A 13,103-nucleotide genomic window follows, 5' to 3' on the forward strand; every position below is an offset into this window, starting at 1 on the left:
AGTAGAGGGCATGGTACATAGTGAGAGGCAGGTATGATACAGGCATTAAGAGAGCAGGCTTTGGAGCCACACTGTCTGGGTTCGTAGTCTGGCTCTGCCACTTAAAAGCCGTGTGACCTTAGGCTACTGACTTAACCTCTATGCCTCAGTTTGTGAACCTGCTAAGTGGGGTAATAAAAGAACCTACACCATATGGTTACTGAGTGGATTCAAGTTGCACACAAAGCACTTGGAACAGTGCCTGGTACATAACTCCATAAAAATCAGCCTTTGTTATTATCAGTAGTAGTAGTATATAATTATTGATTGAACTGAATGAATACTACTGTTACTGTAGAGAAGTTGTCCCTAAGCCAGCCAAAGGAGTTCACAAAGACTTCCCAGAGGAGGTGACTTGCACTGAGACTTGAAGATAGGCTGATACTGTAGGGAAAGGACATATTTGACAGAAAGGACAGAATCTGCAAAGGTGCAGCAGAGTGAGAGTGGGGGGCATGTAGGGACCTGTAATAGGTATGTGTTACGAAAGGACAAGATGCCTGGGTGAGCGCCCAGAGAGAAGGACAGGCATGAGCTCCCTGGGGCTTTGGAGACTGGGCTGAGGAACCTAGAGGAAGCCACTGAAGGACTTTCAGCAGGTTCTGGGCTCAGCTTGCGAGACGGGGCAGCAATATCCCACAGTGCCCTCAGCCTATGGCCTCTTGATTCTAAACAGTGTCACTGACCAACCTCCTTCCCTGTGATTTGGGCAGGGAGTTCACATGTGTGGATCTGATTTGTCTTAGTAGGTGTGATTTCTTTAGGGAAGCACAGATTAATAAAGTGAAAAGGATGTGTTGTCTTAATTTCTTTCTACCTGATTCTTCCTCTTACTCTCTACCCCTGCTAGGACAGATATAGAGATGTCTGTTACAAACCCTTGGGAATCTGATGAAGGTGATAGACCCTTCTCTCAGAAAAATCATGAAGACAAGATTTCCAGAGGCTCCACATCAACCTTCCCCTGCACCCCCACTTTGGTCATCCAGATAGGCCCCCAGATGCAATGCATGCAGTCTTTTGACCCCAGGCCTGCTTTTGGTTTTTGTGCTCTCACCCTAAATTGTGTTTAATTTAATTTGTTAGCATATCCCATAACTCTTGCATCTGCCATCGCTGCTATTATCTGACTATGTATCATGAGAGCAGCCTGGGATCACTTGGTGGTTATAATTAAAACTGAAAGCAATTATCTTATTTTGAGCCGTTCGAATTTAATTGAGAGTATGGCGGCTAAGGACATGGGCTCAGGGGACAGACTATGTGAATTAGAATCCTACTATCGTATAACCTTGAGTAGGTCACTTAACCTCTCTGTGCCTCAATTTCCTCACTGCAAAATCGGAATGATAATATGCGTATCTCATGAAGTGATTGTGAGGATTAATTGAGGAAACATAGGAACATACCGAAAACAGCTGGCACATAGTAAGTGCTATATAAGTATTTGCTATTACTACAGTGTTATTTCTACTAAAATGACGTCATGAATGGGGTAATGATGGATTACCAGGAGCAGGAAAATAGATGAATAAGATCCCCATATGCATTTGACTCAGTTTGGAGCCCTGCCAGATCCAAGAACAGATTCCAGGCCTGAAGGCCAAGAACAGATTCCCTAGGCCTGTACTGTGTGGTGTGATAGTCACCAGCCACTGTGACTACTGACCACTTGAAATGTGATTAGCCCGAGGTGAGATGTACTGGGCCTTGAAGATTTAGTATGAAAAAAAAGTAAAATGTCTCATTGATAATTGTTTCTATTGGTTGTGATGAAATAATAGTCTGAATAAATTCAGACTATATTATTAAAATGACGTCCATCTGTTTTCTTTCTGCGTTTTTAATGCGGCTACTAGGAAATATAAAATTATATATGTGGCTTGTGTTATATTTCTGTTGAACAGCACTGCCTTAGGCTCACCATTATCAACAAAACAAAAAAATTGTGGTTGTGATAAGGTGACCAGTGTTGGAAAGCCTTGTATACTCCTCCCATTGCTATTCAAGTTATGCTGGACCATTTGTTGTTTTAGTTGGTTCCATAAAGGGAGACATGGCTTGGTCCCAGTAGAAGGGGATTGAGGAACCAAGGCAAGAGCAATAACTAGGGAGACTTCCGCTGACTTGGAGGGGTTTGGATGAAAACACTACCATTTATAGTTATACTGGGCTCAGCCTTTCAGCACTCCCTGAAGTAGATGAGAGAATGCTCTCTGTTCAGGAAGTTGAAATATGTAGGCGAAAAACTCTCCCTATTCCATCAGGAGCCAGAAAAAACTTTGCTAATCTTTAACTAAAGAAATAATACTCAACATTATGTCAGTCACTTGGGATCAGAAACACACCCTTTCTAAATGGGATTTACTTATGGAATCTTTAATTCTATTTCAGATTATTCCTCCACTTGAAACCTGAAAACGGTGGGCCACACGAAGTCTTACTGGTAAGTTCTCTTTCATTTTTAAAACAAAGTGTCTGTTTGACATTGTTTTGGGTATGATTTTTACACTTCTGAATTAGATGCGTCCCTACTAGTACTATGATTAGATGTCTGTTTATTCACACTTTTTTTTTTCTCTCTCTCTCAAATGATTTAAGATGTTTTCCTGCCTTAAAAACAACAGATCAATCCATGTACTTTTGCTAAGGACATGGGCAGAGAAAAGATCTATGATTACATGCCAAATACTATTAAAATAAAAACTTTTTTTGTAATGAAACTATTTCCAGTCCCCTGTTGATGGTCCGCTAGTTTCAAGCGGTATCCACAACAACAAAGTGTTGCTTCAGCCAAGGAATGCAGACAGTTCTTTGCAGTGTGTTGTAATGAAAATTGGCTCACAGCTATAACATATTAGCTTTCTTATTGCTCTCTTTTTTTTCTCTCATCTCTCTTTGAACCTGAATGTGATTCTTGTGAGCTAACAGATCTGCAAGTGGTAGAAAATTTCCTTTAGAGCTAGGAGAGTAATATACTTTTTAAGTGAGAAGGCTTCTGGGGCTTTCTGGTCGCATCACTCCCTGATATTCTGGTAATACTGTTATTTGCAATGTGTAGCAGATAGCTTTTGCTGCATAACAAACCACCCTCAAATTTATGGCCAGAAATTTTGAGCTAAAATTTAGTGACTCAGCAATCATTTCTTCATCCCACAATTCTGTGGGTTGGTGATTTAGACTGGGCCCATCTGTATGACTCTTCTAATTCAGGTGGGACCATTCATGTATCTATAGTTAGCTACAGGTCCTGGTCAGCTAGCCTTTGTTTCTGGAGGTCACCTGGCTCTCAGTTGGATTGATGACAATGACTAAGACATATGTCTCACCATCCCGCAGGCTACCCTGAGCTTGTTCACATGGGGGTTGGGCAGGGTACCAAGAGAGAGCAGAAGCATTGTGAGGCCCAGAACTGGTACTACATTGCTTCCACCACGTTCTGTTGTCTAAAGCAAGCTATCTGGCGAGCCTAGATTCAAGAGGTTACAGACAGAGATTCTACCTCTTGGTGAGAGCAGCTGCAGAATTACATTACAAGGAACATGGATACAGGGAGTGGAAGAATTGTGGCCATTCATACAATCTACCATTTAATGTTTTTATGTTTGAATCACGTAAAAATAGCTATGATCGAATGAAAGATCACGGAGAGTGAGAGGACTCAGTTCACACTCCTGTCTTATAACCCGTCCTTTCTTCCCATTCTGAATATCAGGCCCTGTAATCCTGGTCTTACCCTTTGTCATCTGCCATCCCAATCAGTTCAGCAGGTTCCTAGGTACTCTTGCCAATACCAGGTTTTCCACTCTCCAACCCTTCCTTCTTTCTATATAGCACTGCCACTGTGGGGACAGAGCCAGGAGAGCAGTTTCCAGGCTCTCGACCTCACATGGAAAGGTGCTGGCTCAGGTAGTAGATGGCCATCACCTGTGACTCGTTGGCCATCAGCTGTAACCAGTTAGCCATTAGCCACTAATATAACTGCCTGGCTAAGCTAGCAAGCGTGAATTGCTGCTAGCGAGTGGGGGTTGGTTGGTTGGCAGAGAAGCAGATGGTGGATTGCAGCTAGCAAGTGGGGTTAGAAAGCATGGAGGGTAGATTGCAGATCATGTGGATCCTACTTCCTGTGTCTCGCCCGGCCACCAGTGAGACTGGGGTGCGGGAAGACCCCTCGTTGGGGTTCTGGCAGATGTTTGCTTTTGTGTCTGAACTAGCCGCCATCGAGAATATAGTGGTATGAACCCCCTATCCGTGACTCCGTTAGTGTTCCTTTTTGGCCTCGCCATATCCTGCATTCTATGTAGGGAGTGGGAGCTGAGTCCCTGCATTGCAGCCACACTAGTCATCTGTCAATTCATTTTTTAGGATGTTACTTTGCTCAAAAACTGTCAGTACCTCCCTATCACCCCCACACCAGCCTAGACTCTTCTCTCTGGCTTCTCCACTTCCATTATCTGGCCCCATCCTCTCTTGCTCCCTTCCCACTATTCCTTTTATTCTAGCCAGACTAGTCTATTTATCATTTCTCTTGAGGATACCTCATGCTACTCACCCCTTCTCTATTTGGAAATCCTTCCCATTCTGCAGGATCCAGTAGAATCTTCCCTCCTCCATACTGTGGTCTTCCCTGCCTGTTCCTGCTGTCCGAATTCTTGCCATGATCATCCCTGCTCTGAACTGCTTTCTTGGCTAGTCTTACTTTCTCCATTGCTTTGTCAGCGCTTTAAGAGCACAAGGCTACCTATGGCTTCCTTGCAGTAGTCAGCACAGGGCTGAGAGTTCAACAGGTACTTAGTCAACCAGGAAGCAGCATGGACACTGCACTTGGTCACCCACCAGCTGCTCATGAGGATTACATGAGGCACCTGTTGAAATATAAGCTCCTAGTCCCTTCTACTGGGCCGTGCACATTCATTATGTCTGGAGGTTGGGATGGAGGAGGAATCTTAAAGCACTCAGATGATTCTGACGTGATTGCTATGCAGTTGGAAACCACTTGTTATGGAAAGAACAAGAAATTTATATGAGACCTGGGATTTAAGCCCTGGCTCTGCTATTTCCTGGCTCTGGGACCTTATACTCGTATGCTCAACTTTTTGGGGCTTCAGTTTCCTTACCTGTAAAATGGGAATAATTAACTCGCGGATTGCCAAGAATATCAAAACGCATGAGGTATGTGCAAGTGCTTTATAAACCAAAACAATGTAATTAAAATGCATTAATTGATTGTGGACCTGTGGCTGGCTTGTTGCTAAGAAAGAGGCGGTTACCCCCATGGTGGTGGTCATGGCAGTGATAGAGGAATAGGCAGGGAGTAAGCTGAGTGTTAGTTATCGGATAAATAATAACAACAGAAATCGTCATAATTAGTGCCCACTGTGTATTGAATGCTGCCTGTGTGCCCGGTACTAACTGTAGTGATTCTGTGCCAGCTGCTTTACATAGAATTATTTGAGATTTATAAAAATATCCCCCTGTTCTATTGCATTTGTACCCTAAGTACAGCCTATTCTACCATTAGTGAATTAGTCCTTTGGTCTTTTTCCTCTTCAAAATACCTGGTTAACATGCTTTCATCCCTGGAGAGGAAATACTTGTTTAAGCTGCTACCAACCATTGACAACTTATCAGTATCCAGTACAAGGTCTTGTAGAAGTGTGAGCTGCTTTGATTTGGTGGGAGGAGCTGGACACGGGAGAGCAACCAATCGTACTAGAGAAAATAGGTGAAGGATGTGCAGGAATGGCCCAGAGGGCACCCAGCTGCCCAAGGAAGCATGGCCTGGGGGAAGATACTCAGGAAGCAGGAAGGGAAGGGGGAGGACTGAGACATTTGCTGACCTGACAGGTTAGTCCAGGACTATTCCTGGCCCAAGGACACTACCTTTTCATCCTGCTCACTTGGGGCTTCCCCATAATGGCTACCACCACAGCGGGCAGCATTTATAAAATGGTTCTCCATTCACCATCCAATTTGTTTTACATTATTTTGATTGCTGTTGATCTAGTATACGCATGTGTGCCTGTCTTCTTTCAAAGATTTTTGAAGTGGCTTTTAAATACGTATATGCTATAATGAGATGCAGAAAAATGAGGACGGAAGGGAATCTGTGGGGAAGGAAAAGTAAGGTGAAGTCAGACATAAGGTTCGGCCCCTGCTGCCAGCAGGTCCCACACTCTTGTCGCTGAGCTTCTGAGAAATCAGTACCAGAAGGAAAGCGCGCTCAGTTAACAATTCACGGTGGCTAGAAGATAATAGCACACTAGTGACTCAGAAGAAGCAAAGTTAATTGTGATTCAAGACTTAAGAGTAGTTTCTCTAGAGTGCTCATGAAGAGAATCCCATATAAGGTAGCAAACAATATCCCTGTAATAACTAGAATAATGAGGACCACCCTCGGCAAATGATGTCACTGAGTACAGTCCAAAAAAAGCCCGTCCAGTCAAGGTATGCATTTCTCTGTTGGCCTTGCTTAATCCAAGGATAAACTATAATGGTTTCATCTGGAATAACAGAGGAAAGTGCCTGTGTTCATACTCTCCCCCACCCTCACCCATGATGGACTTCACAGATTGTCATGGCTCTTGATGCTGAGCCTGGAAATTTGGCTGTGGACCAGATTTGGCACACGAGTTGAAATCTACTTACCATCACTGTTCTAAAAGAAAAATAAATAACTTCCTGAAAGCACTCTGTGAATATTATTTCTCCCCACTCCCAAATCATTCTACGGCCTGATTCAGCCTGTGGAGTAGCTTTTTGATTCACAGAATTTACATCGACCCTGTCCGCTGTGACCAGTGTGGCCATTTTTCCTTGTTCCACATGTCTCTCTCCTTTTGTTTTGAGCCCCATGGCTGTAGGTTATTTCTGACACTAGGGTGTTCAGTATCTTTTGGGAGAAGCAGGGCAGTTTGAGAAGCTCATGAGACTCCAAATATTTGTTTCATGGTAGCCAATTATCACCTGGGCTACTGTTGTACTCTTCTGGGACTCTCTTCTTCCGATTGGTAACTTTAATATTTATTGCAAGAGATATTGCCTGGTTAGTGGCAGCATTGGTAAGATGAACTGTAAGGTGTAAGGCAGAGGGTGGTATGACAGTGATGTTCAGCCGAGACTTTTTACAGGAATGTTATAGGATGAAAAAGTTTTAATTCAGTAACGATCATTGTCAGAGAGGAGCCTAGAATTCCACAAGGACTGCCGATGAATGGGAATTTCCTTTGGGGCTTTATTTCTGTGTAGGACAGGGTTATGAGAATTATTTTGTTTGCAAGTAACAAACTTAAACGAGTTAAGTTTAACTCGACTTAAACGAGTTTCTTGACTTACATGACTAAAATGTCCCTGTTGGCATGGGCTTCAGGCATAGCTGTTTCCGGGGGTTCCCAAGATATCATCAGGCTGTTGTCTTTCACTCTTTCCACCTTTTGGCTCTGCTAAACTCTGTCAGCTTCATTCATGGGCGAGCACTCCCTTACCATGGTGCCACAAGTAGCCATCAGCGTTATGTATCTATCATCCTCAGTATGAATCTCAGTGAACAGGGAGTGCTTCTTTTGCTATTGTTCCAACAATAATACCAAGAAGGGATCTTAATAGGCCCGGTTTAGATTTCTTGTCTGAATCAATAGAGCCAGAAATAGGCAGTAGACAACAAGCAGTATCTGTTTGGCCATGCCTTGTTCGCGTGACCCTCGAGACCACCAGAATCGTACGGAATGGAGTCTCCTATTTAAAAGGAAGGAAGGAAACAGCATGCCAAGAAAATAGAATTTCTAGGTACCAGAGTCCACCGATTTAAAAAGTCTTACTTTGGGGTCCAATTAAACTTGAAAGGTTTAAAATCGGATTCAGCATCAGTTACATTGACTCCCCATTCTAAGTTTGGTTTCGTGGTCAAGACTAGCAATGCTGAGTATATGGCAAGGGCAAGGATGGGTGACTCCACTTTTGGTCAGTAGCTTTTGGCCCGACGACCTCAAGTTGCATCCTCAGGAACTAGAGGGGTGGTCATTAACCTGGAGAGAATGAATGGGCTTCCATGGATCTGTCATGCGTTGAAGAAATCAATGAATGGGCTTCTATAATTATTTGCAAAATTGTGTGTGTGCACTTTTTTTTTTTTTTTACTTCCCTTCAGGGATCGTGCTTCCATCAGTTTCTCAATAGGACTCCATGGTCACCTACTGCTTAAGAGCCATTGCATCAGACTTACTCGAATTGTTTTAGATTTGGCTAGCTTAATCTTATGCATAGTTTGTTTCTTGTCTTGGCTCAACTAGTAAAGTTTAGCGTCCATGATAAACATAGCTCCTTATGGAACAGACACAGTGATGTCAGTGGCTGAGTATGTTGCATTAAATTACATGTTGAAGTTTTGAGGCATATATGTCAACTTTTCACAATCATAGTTGCCATTTATGTAATGCTTACTTTGGTGCTAGGCTCGGCGCTAAGTGCTTTATGTGCATTATCTGAACTGTATATTTATACACATGACTACAATTCTGTGAACCTCAGGTTGGTTATAGTGCCACCTGCTGGAGCCCGCTCCTTCCAGCTGTCTCTCTGGGAACATGGCATATAAACTCTTGAGTTTCTCTTCTTCCCCATGTCTGCTATGTGGGTCCACCTTTCTCCACCTTCCCAACTCCAGGTGATAGAACCTTAGAATCCCAGAGTTGAAAGACACCACTAAGCTCATGCGATTCCATAGTTTTCAAACTCTTCCTCTTTGGTTTTCCTAGCTCAAGGACTCCTGGGAAGGAATGATGAGCAGGACCCACGTCCCTGTCCTGCTATAGTCACAGCCATCTGCTGAAAACCACTTACCTGGGGCATTAAAAGAGTTCAGGGTTAGATATCAGAACTGAGGTTGAGTCCAGGCTACTACTTTATTTATTTACTTATCTACCTGTGTGACTCTGGGAAAGCTGCCTAACCTCTCAGAGCCACAGTTTTCTTATTTGTCAAAGGAGATAATACCTGCCTCACGGAGTTGTTAGAGGGACTGAATGATGTAATGTCTGTAAAATCCTTGGCCTGGTGCCTAGCACGTAGTCAGTTCTTAGCAAAGGTTAGCTGTAATTAGTACATTGCACAATGTGATTTGGGAGACATAATTAAGACACCGCTTTATTCTTGTCTCCCACTGTTCCTTTAAAGTTTATTCAGTGGGGCGTGTTTTTTCCCCATTTCCTGATAAAAACTTGATCAGGCCTATGACTTTTCTGGATACTCTTAGGTAATGAAAAAATGTCTATGGCCACATTGAAACACACACACACACACACACACACACACGTTCACTTTGGAAATGTGAAATACTCACTCTAGTCTATGAACAGTCAGTTTTCATTCCAAGAGAAGATTCTCTTCTCTCTTGCCAGTGAGAACCTCCCCCTTCTTCAGCTACCTACTGCTTGACGCCTCCCCAGGTGAGGCCGAAGGAGAGAGGAAAGTTCTTACCTGACCACTCCTGTCACGCTTGGCGCTGGGTTCTCTTGGCTGTGTCTGTGGCTTTCTCCAGAACTGCCCACTGGAACTTTCCATCTGGATCTCCCAGGACTCAGGCAGTACCTCTCCTGCTGGCTGCTGCCATCTGCAAGCAGCTTCTGATTTCCATGCCATCTCTCTTTGGGGTCCTCGCACCCTCAGGCTGAGGCAGTCTTGGGTAGAACCTGTTTTAAGGAGACTCAGGCTGGCATTCCTGGTGCCCAGAGTTCACATTCCTTTAACTTACCCCCCCACCCCCGATGGGGGAAGGGGGAGAGCAGTCACTTTCCCCAACACAGCCGTCTGCTCTGCCACTTTAGACTACTTTGGCTCCCTTCTCACATTTGCTTTCTCAGGTAGGTATCACATGCCAATCCCCAGATTCTCGGAGACACATATCAAGCCCTCCAGTTGTTGCCTTTAAAACCCATTTATCAAGGCTTGAGATGAAAGACCAACCCCCTTCGACCCCACCCACCCTGGGGAGGGTGAGAATCAGAGCATTTCTGAGGACTCTGTCTCACAAAATCCTCCATCACTTTCCACTGTCCTGAACCTGTTTTTATCTTCCTTATGGATCTTTGAGCCAGCTAGACCAGTTACTTAGAAATTTCCACATAATGGTCTGGCCCCTTGCTTTGGAATTTCCCATCTGTTGAATCATGATGCCTCAGTAGAAACTTTCATTTTAGCATCTTGTTATATTAACTGTTAACCCCCTGTCCAGTACAAGGAACACTTCTTAAACACCCCTAAAAGCAGTCCTTTATCCTGTGCTTGAAACCTGTCCAGACATGGGGAGCTCCCTCCCTCTCTCCTTCCCTCACAAGCAGCCCATTCCAGGGTCCAGATAACTTGGAATTGTTGGAAAGCTGCTGCTCTTTGTGAAGCCAGGTCTGACTCCTGGTAACATTCCTATTTAATGGGGTCAGAAGTGTGTGTGTGTGTGTGTGTGTGTGTGTGAATCTCCTCTAAGAAAATCTGCCTGGGCAGCAGAGATTTCGAGTGGAAACCAGGTTTTCACCGACACCGGCTTCCAAAGCCAACAGGGAAGCCATTGACTTTGTCTCTGAGTTTTTCTCTACCGTCACACCAAAGTGTGCTTGATAGAAGTGAAATCTAGTGTTTGGGAACACTGTGCTCAGTCACCATTTCTCATGCTCATGACCCTAACATAGCTTCTCCTGATCTGAGAGCTGATTTGCTGTGCCTCATGGGGGCATTTTGATCAGGGCTCCGTGCAGACTCTGCGAAGTCTGCAAAATCCAGCCTTGCAGAATGTGCCCTACTGCCCTCCAAAGACACCCATCCCCTCCTGTTGTGTAGTTTTGCTTTTATGCTGAGGCATCCTTTGGAGTCAGCAGATGTTTCTGCCTTCTCCGGCCCCAGCGTTGTGCACTTGGTCTCTGCCAAGGTGTTCTCCTTTGTCGTGTGCAAGTAGGGCCACTGCGATGGTGGATGCTGTAATTAGATCACTCTGTGTTGAGGCTTCCCTCCCACCCCATGATAAAGGCAGCGACTCAGATGAGCCAGTGGCACGTGCTAGCAACACGCTTGGGTCAGCTAAAGTTGGAGTCACGTGGGGGTTGGTGGCCTAAAAAGGCGTTAAATGCATTTCAGGTAGTTCCATCATGGACTACCCCTCTTGGCCAAGACTGAACGTTTTGTATCCAGGTGTGAACCTGGTTTTTGTCCTCGTGTTATTTTTACTGGATGTTCACGAAGATGATAGGATATAGTTCCCTCCTTCCCCCACGTCACATGAGCCCCATTCCCCAGATGATGCTAGAGATTGAGGCTGAGAGAGCAGAACTGAACTCCTCTAGCACTACTCACCTATCTTCTTCTCCTGTCCTGAAAGAATGTAGCAGTTTCCATGTGGCCATTCAAAGTTCTAGATATCTGAAATAGTTAGCAGGCTATTAACTAAAACATACTACTTTGAAGTAGGGAGGTGGCAGAGTATAAGCAGGAAGACCAGAGTTCAAACCTCTCCTTAGCTACTGAGATACTTTGGACAGAGCAGTTTAACCTCTCTGATCCTTGATTTATTCATCTGTTAAATGGGGATAATGCCAGTTGCCTCACAAGACAGCTGTATTAAAGGAACCAGTGCATGCATTGAATTTAGCAGTGACCACACAATTCAACATAGTATTGTTCAATAAATGGAAGTTATTATATTTGTTTGTATTTATCTATTGTGATGATATCTAAAAAACCTTTTAAAATCTTGAAAAAAGTAGCCCAATTCTCCAGCAATAGCTTTTTAAAAATCAAATAGGAATTTGAGAAAAATATCAAAATATGTACAACTACCTGCTTTAAATAAAAATTGTTATCTTACAAAACTCATTAGTTCTTTAGTGTACAAAGCGATTCTGGTTGCAGAGGCTGCGTGGTCCAGGGGCAAAGACTGAAGCTCAACCTGCCCAGCCTCAGATCCATCACTAAACACCTGTGTGACCTTGGGCAAGCCACTTATTCTGAAAGCCTCAGTTTCTGCATTCATAAAATGAGGTGAATATTGCACAGGATTATTGAGAGAATTAAGTAAAATCTATATGAAGTGCTAGCACAGGCCCGGCACACAGTCAGCACCCAAATAATGGTGGCCATTATTTACGCATTACAATATTATCTCCATTTTTATGGATAAGAGTTGGCAGAACACTTTTTTTTTCCCTTGTGATAAATGGCTTCATGAAGACACTGTTATCTGTAAGAAGTTGTTCTCACTGTTTTGTTCGAGAAAGAACATTTAGTAGCTGGTTTGCTTATAAATACCAAACTGTAGCATATACAGAAGCAAGCTGCATTAATGAAACTGAACAACATTCCATTTTTTAGGCCTCCCTTCATTTCCTGGTTAAGATTTGGATAAGTGATTCTGCCGCTAGATTAGGAGAAATTTACTTTTTTTTTTTTACAGGGACTGTGAAAATATACAAATGTATATAGCTAGGTATAAAGCACCTGTATATAGCTAGGTGCTTTAAATTCGTATCAGTTTATTTTGTTCTCTTTCAATAAGACTGGCCTACTTGGCAACTTTGTGGAGTCCAAGGTGGTCTTGGAAGGAGGAGGAGGAGAAGGCAGGCGGAAACTCACTGGATGACCTAAACTGGATGGAGACTGAGGCTTGGCCAGGCAGGTGTGGAGAGCTAGCGCATGGCAGAGCTGCGATTCCTGACTAAGGAGGTTTGTCCCCTTTAACAGGATTGTGTGGACATTCCCCTCAGCAGTTCTTTCTTAGGATCCCCCTGGGACAGTGGGCAGTCCTGAGCTAGAGCTCCGGTCCCTTGTGTCTTACTGACCAGGTGCCCAGGCTGTGCCAAATACAGGGTTGTATAGAATGAAGATGACGTTATTGTTGGATCGATTTTGAAGTTTGTATAACTCATGCCTGGACACCTTTGGTGAATGAATTATCCAGGTGAGCAGGAAACCGTCCTTACAGTTAGGGCTGACTTACTCACCTCTGCAGACAGACAGTTCAGGAGTCATCTTTCTTTGGGGACTTGCTACATGGCTGGTGAGTCAGAGGAAAGGGAAGCGGTACA

General features: G+C 43.9%; 1 protein-coding gene across 3 annotated transcripts in view; it reads left to right on the forward strand.

The window, feature by feature from the left end:
* The window catches only part of GNG12 (G protein subunit gamma 12), a 108,697-nt gene that overhangs the window by 43,507 nt on the left and 52,087 nt on the right, over positions 1 to 13,103 (forward strand). For 2 of the 3 annotated variants that reach the window (XM_081055440.1, XM_081055441.1), the window contains exon 2: positions 2,434 to 2,485. The gene's annotated coding sequence lies outside the window, so the exon portion shown is untranslated. Of the gene's footprint in view, positions 1 to 1,410; positions 1,468 to 2,433; positions 2,486 to 13,103 lie in introns of all 3 variants that reach the window. The other variant, XM_081055442.1, reaches the window with a different exon arrangement.

Source organism: Rhinolophus hipposideros (genome assembly GCF_964194185.1).
Source record: "Rhinolophus hipposideros genome assembly, chromosome: 8".
Classification (NCBI taxonomy): Eukaryota; Metazoa; Chordata; class Mammalia; order Chiroptera; family Rhinolophidae; genus Rhinolophus; species Rhinolophus hipposideros.